The sequence below is a fragment of the Grampus griseus genome (assembly GCF_964374135.1).
Source record: "Grampus griseus genome assembly, chromosome: 11".
NCBI lineage: Eukaryota > Metazoa > Chordata > Mammalia > Artiodactyla > Delphinidae > Grampus > Grampus griseus.
The window spans coordinates 6,967,005-6,973,438 of NC_139005.1; positions in this window are offsets into that span (position 1 = coordinate 6,967,005).

The following is a 6,434-nucleotide window of genomic DNA, read 5'->3' on the forward strand; positions in this document are numbered from 1 at the left end:
ACAGCTTGAAGCTTCTCCTAGACCTTTGGGTTCCAGTGGAAGGTGATGCCTTAGACTCAAATTGCTACAAAGTAGCCTGGGAGAACTATAGGGCTAAGAAAGAGGGAGAAAAATCCAAGCTAACACCGTGGTGAGAGAAGAATCCAACGTAAAAGTCTAGGTCGTGTTTCCTCTTAAAAACTACAGATAAGCCAATCAGCCAGCCTGTTTTAATGTAAATGACTAATGAGTAAAAGGATAAGGCAAGTTGGTGGGCGTCGTCCAATTAGTGGACTAATAGGATAATTCTTCATCTGCTCTGTATTAAAATAATCATGCCCTCTGTCAAGTAGGCTGGAAATTTTATAAAGAGCCTCTGTGGTTGTGTCTTCCCGAGGTTGCCTTAAAAATCCTTCTTTTCCCCCCAACTCTACTTCGGGAGATGGCTACTGGTTTGTGAACTGGGCTTTAAGTGTTCTAGTACAGGGAGGAGAGGGCAGTTTCCCTCCAACTGCAAATTAACTCCCAATTAAGTTAATGGCAGGTTTCCTTAGTTTTCTTTGCCTGACTCATCTTAAACCTTTGGATGCTAGTAAGGCAAAGGAGAGGAGAAGTAAAGGATCCGTTATAAACTGTTTAAAACTTGGTATTTTATGAATGTGTATTTTGGATCTAATTTTAGTTTGTTTTCTAGACTATCAATTTCATTGCCTTTAAGATTGGTGAGCAACTGACATTAACTACATCTATAAATTGCTACCCCCCCACCCCTCCTCCACCCCCCAAAATAAACTTGTATTGAATTCTGGCAAAGAGCCCTAACATTAACTGCTGAGGGTGGGAGAGAAGGTCCTCAGCAGCCCCACTCTTCTTTTTTACTGTCTCCTATTCAATGTGCAACCTCCCCATCTCCCCCGTAGCTGGAAACTATGAAGAAATACCAAAAGCAATCTTGTTTGTTTGTCGTAAAGAGCAAAAGTTGAAGTGTGGATCAATAACTACTTTTGTAGGGCATGAGGGGTAGCTGTAGATGCGTGTCAGGTCACAACACTTTATTTAAGGGGTTGTCAAAGGTGTGCCCTGAAGACGGGCAGCATCAGCGGCACCTGGTAACTTGTTAGATATGATTAGAAATGGTTGAACTCCAACCCAGACCTAGTGAATTAAAGACTGGGGCCCAGCAGTCCTTGTCTTAACAAGTCGTCGCCACCCCCCAGTGATTCCACCTGTGCTCAGAACGGTAGCAGCAACTCTTTCTGGCACTCCTGACTGCAAGTTCTACTCCTTTGGTTCTGCTCTCGGCTGTATGCCCTTTGGGGCAGGTGACCTCTCCTACAGCAGTCTCAGAGAGCCCTTGGAGAAGTGAGGGCAAAAATCAGATTAAGAGGTGAGATTGTGAAAAGGGCCCACATAGACTCTCGCTCAAGAAATCCAGGTTTAAGAAAAAGGTGAGACACTGCTATATTTAAAATGGATAACCAACAAGGATCTACTGTATAGCGCAGGGAACTCTGCTCAATGTTATGTGGCAGTCTGGATGGGAGAGGAGTTTGGGGTTAGAATGGATACATGTATATGTATGGCTGGGTCGCTTTGCTGTGCACCTGAAACTATCACAACATTGTTAATCGGCTATACTCCAATATAAAATAAAAAGTTTAGAAAAAAGAAAAAAGGTGAGAGAACCAGAGCTCAAGGGAGGTATGGGACGTAGATGATGGTGGAGCTTCTCTTTGCTTAAACTTGACGGAAGCTGAGCATTCAGAAAACACAATCCGTGTTTTAAAATTATAACACCATTTTAGTTAACATCTTTATAGTATGATATATGAGATAAAAAGCCAAGTGGAATGAAGCAATTAGAAAAAAGACTATAAAAGAACTCATAATGAAAACTATCACTGATTTCTCCAGACATAAACTAATCATATAATACCTTTTTTTTTCTGGGAAGATATAATATTTTTTGAAACAAACAGGATGCTCTTTTAATAAAAGGAAAACTCAAGAGAGCAAAAAAACAAGACTACCTGGAATTCAGAAGTTTGAGATCAGAAACAAGAAAAGAAGGGTCTGGAGATAAAATCAAAGCTATTCCCTTAGTAGGTAAGGCAAAACCAGAAGCAGATATAAAATAGAAGAGAAAATATAAGATAATGAGAATCTAAGATCAGGAAATATGATGGCTTCAGATTCTTCAACAATACCGGATGCTGGAAGACAAGGGAGCTTCCAAATTCTGAAGGAAAATGATTTCCAACCTAGAATCCTGTATTCAACCAAATTATTGAGCAAGTGTAGAACATTTTCAATTTGTCAAAAACATCGCCACGCACATAGATTCCTTTGTCTTGTGGGAAATTAACTTGATTACAAGAACATGACCAGGTAAGCTATTCCAAAGTTTCAGAAACGGGAAACGCCAACAGACCATATTTAAAAGCTCATCTCACTCAGTTTTTAAAGTAAATTTAAAATGCACAGCAAAAAACAAGGCAAAAGGAATGCAAAGTAACAGATTTAGAGTGTTAAAAACAAGACAACAGGTCCAAAATGGAATTGGTTGGGCTAATCCCCACGTCACCAAACTGCGACTATTAATTTTGGCTCTCCTGGAAATAAAATCTTGAGCCAGTCAATCAGGAGTCGCCTTATCAGCACTAGTTAGGTGATCTGCCACCCCCTAAAGGCCTGTAACTTTCTACTAACCAGCCCACTTTCTTGCCTAGTATAAGTTCCTTGTTCCCATTCTGTTTTGGCTGTAACCAAACAGCTCCGTGAAATTTCTTCCTACCTGCTAGATTGGATGCAGCCCTATTCAGATCGATTTTTGCTCAGATAAACTCAAACATTTTAACATGCCTCAGTTTATCCTTTACTAGCACGGAATCCTGGAGTCTCCAGACTCATTCATTTCTGGGAAGGGGCATTCAGAATCCACCTAGGATGGCCTGGGAGACTGCACCAGTTTTGCATCAACTTTTTTGCATCAAAAAATGTCAAGGTTGGGAGAAAGGAACAAAATGCAAGTTTAAAACTTCAGCTGAGGGACTTCCCTGGCGGTCCAGTGGTTAAGAGTCCTCGCTTCCAATGCAGGGGGTGTGGGTTCCATCCCTGGTCCAGGAAAGTAAGGTCCCACATGCCACTCAGCTGTGGCCAAAACGAAAACAAACAAAACCCCCAAAAAACTTCAACTGAATTTAGAAGTGTCTTAACGTCTCACTCACCTCTGTGAGATTGACTTTATAACCAAATTTACCCTTTAGGAATGTTAAACAGTGAAATGGCTTCATCTGCCAGAGGCTGGAGAAGGGGCAAAGTCTTTCAGACCCGAGACAGTATTGAATACTTTTAAAATTCGAATCTGCCTCTAGGATGGATACAGATGATAATCTCGGCTCCACTTTCTCTCTTATCTGTTGAGCCCACCTTTTCTCTCCAGTTGAATGATTTTTTTTTTTTCCTCCCAGGCAACTGTGCCCGGCTGGTTTCAGGCGGGCCAGAGAGCCCAGGCAAAATAAACTTTTTGCCCTCAGGGAGCAGACAATAAATCGTGAATCCAAAATATAGGGTGGGGTAGTGAAATGTATTCCAAAGAGAGGTGTGGCCTGGTTAAGGGAGAGTCCAGGGCTGCGGTTTGGGAAAACTCTCCCAGACACACAGTTGATGAATTACTGCGCTCTCTCGGGCCCTGTTGGGTTCCCCACGCCGCCCCGCCCCCTGTGGCCTGCGTCCCTCCAACCTCAGGCCCACCCTGTCCCTGGGCTCTCTTTGCGCTCGCTCTCCACCCCCCCTTGTGTAGGGAAGCCTGTTTCCACCAGTTTTCCAAGGCATCCGCCCTGGATCCCAGCCGCTGAGGCCCAGGGCGGGGTGCGGGCTTGCAGTGGGCACCCCGGTACCGGCGCCGCTATGGGGCCCCCATTGGCCGCAGCCCGACACACTGTGGCCCAGAACTGCCCCTCGCTTTGCCTCTGCTTGGCCCCTACCGCCCACCGGTGCCTACCTTTCCCTGGATCCAATTTATTTCTTGAAATTATGCAATGAAGAATCAGTACTCCCAGGGGGGTATAAATTAGGGGTTTGGGATTAAAATATACACACTACTATCTATAAAGTAGATAAGCAACAAGGACCTATTGTATAGCACAGGGAACTCTACTCAATATCTGTAATAACCTATAATGGAAGAGAATGTAAAAAAAGAATATACCTATAACTGAATCACTTTGCTGTACACCTGAAAGTAACACAACGTTGTAAATCAACTATATATTTTTAAAATAAATTTATTTATTTAGTTAGTTTTGGCTGCCTTGGGTCTTCGTTGCTGGGAGCAGGCTTTCTCTAGTTGCAGTGAGCGGGGGCCACCCTTCACTGCAGTGCAAGGGCCTCCCAGTGAGGTGACCTCCCTCGTTGTGGAGCACGGCCTCTAGGCGCGCAGGCCTCAGTAGTTGTGTGGTTCGCCGGCTCTAGAGGGCAGGCTCAGTAGTTGTGGCGTACGGGCTTAGTTGCTTCGCGGCACGTGGCTTCCCCTAGGACCAGGGCTCGAACCCGTGTCCCCCGCACTGGCAGGCAGACTCCCAACCACTGCGTCACCAAGGGACGTCCCTCAACTATATTTGAAAAAAAATTTTTTTTTAAAGAAAAAGAAAAAAATACTCCCAGGGATAGAATCCTGCCTCTGTTATCAATTTTTTAACAGTTTAGTGGGAAACATTTATTGACTTTACAATATGACAACCAGCTGGGGTTCAGAGGGGAAGAGAGAAGTATGGGTGATCAATTTCCCAAACTTCGCAGTTTGAATGGAGGTATCTGGAAACATGAAGTCAATTAGGCCTATCAGAAGAGAGTAGCAAATACTGTTGGCATTCCCAGGTTTGCTTAAGTATGAGATTTCCAGAGGACATGTTTTCTTTCTTTATAGGTTTCCACGGAACGTGCAGTAGGTAATGCTGGTGGGGCACTGTCTTAAGTTTCCACTTTGCACATCAGCTCTGGAAATTCAGTCCAGAGAGCGAAGGAGTGCCTTTGCCTTTGTCCCTGTTGTTTCACTGACCTGCCTTGGCTTCTCCTTAGGAGAAAGGGAATCCAGAGACAGGATTGTGGTCTTTCTTTTGTCTGCCCCTGAAGGACCTCCAGTTCAGCCCTTTGTTCACTTATTAAAGAAGGTTTCTGATTTGAGAGACGGGCGGGGGCTTCTAGACCATGCAGTTCATCCTGATAGTTCTTTTTTTTTTTTTTTGTGGTACGCGGGCCTCTCACTGTTGTGGCCTCTCCCGTTGCGGATGCGCAGGCTCAGCGGCCATGGCTCACGGACCCAGCCGCTCTGCGGCACGTGGGATCTTCCCGGACCGGGGCATGAACCCGTGTCCCCTGCATCAGCAGGCGGACTCTCAACCACTGCGCCACCAGGGAAGCCCTAATAGTTCTTATTTACTTTGTCTTCTTCCACCAGCCTCTTATGCTTCTTGCAAATGCTGACAGAGGGCCTCAGGGCTGGTACCCACCAACCATCCCCTCCACCAGAAGGAGAACAGGGTGGGTAGATTAAACACCAGTGTTTTTTAACTCCTCCATAACACAGTTTCCATGATGCCAGTTGTCTTTTTCCCTGCAGCTCTCTATCTTTCCTCCATCATTATCCCCATTTTATAAGCCAGCTATATAGTTTGAATGCCTTTCTGATTTCAATTAGCTTTTATTCCATTTTATTTATTGGCCCCAGAAAGAAGCACTAGGTCTCATGGAATGCAACTGTTGTAGAATTCTAGTGTCAATAAATTGCACAGAGTTTTGTTTTTGTTTGTTTTGTTTTTGGCCACGCCACGAGGCTTATGGGATCTTATTTCCCTATTTCCCTGACCAGGGATTGAACCCAGGCCCACGGCAGTGAAAATGCTGCCTCCTAACGACTGGACTGCCAGGGAATTCACCTACTGTCAATAAATTGAAATAAAATATTAGGAATTTGAAATAGAAGATCGTTTGGAAAAGGGAAGTGAAAATAGAGCTAGGAGGTATTGCGTTGCATAATAATTGGGGCTATTAACCAATGAGGACTCCGAAAACCTGGCCAGAGATCAGAGCAGTGCCATATGCCCCCGTACAAATTGTTCAAATGACTTTCTGCCTCGGTGTCTGATTTTTAGGAAGGAAATCCAGGGACCATGCATTGTTTTTCCTCTGATCTTCTACCCCTAAAGACTGGAAAGACATAAAATAACCTAATTTCAACATTTATGTATATATATGATTAGCAGATATTTGGTCCTGTGCAAAACGTCCATTGAGACATGTGGTCCATGCCAAATGGTCCTTGACATTTGGTCCTGTCAAAAGCGTCCATGCTTCAAACATGTACCTGGGTTCAAATAGCCCGTACGTTTTATTTATACTTTTGGTTTACAGGATTAAAATATATATATATATTATCATGTTTTATTAGTCCAATA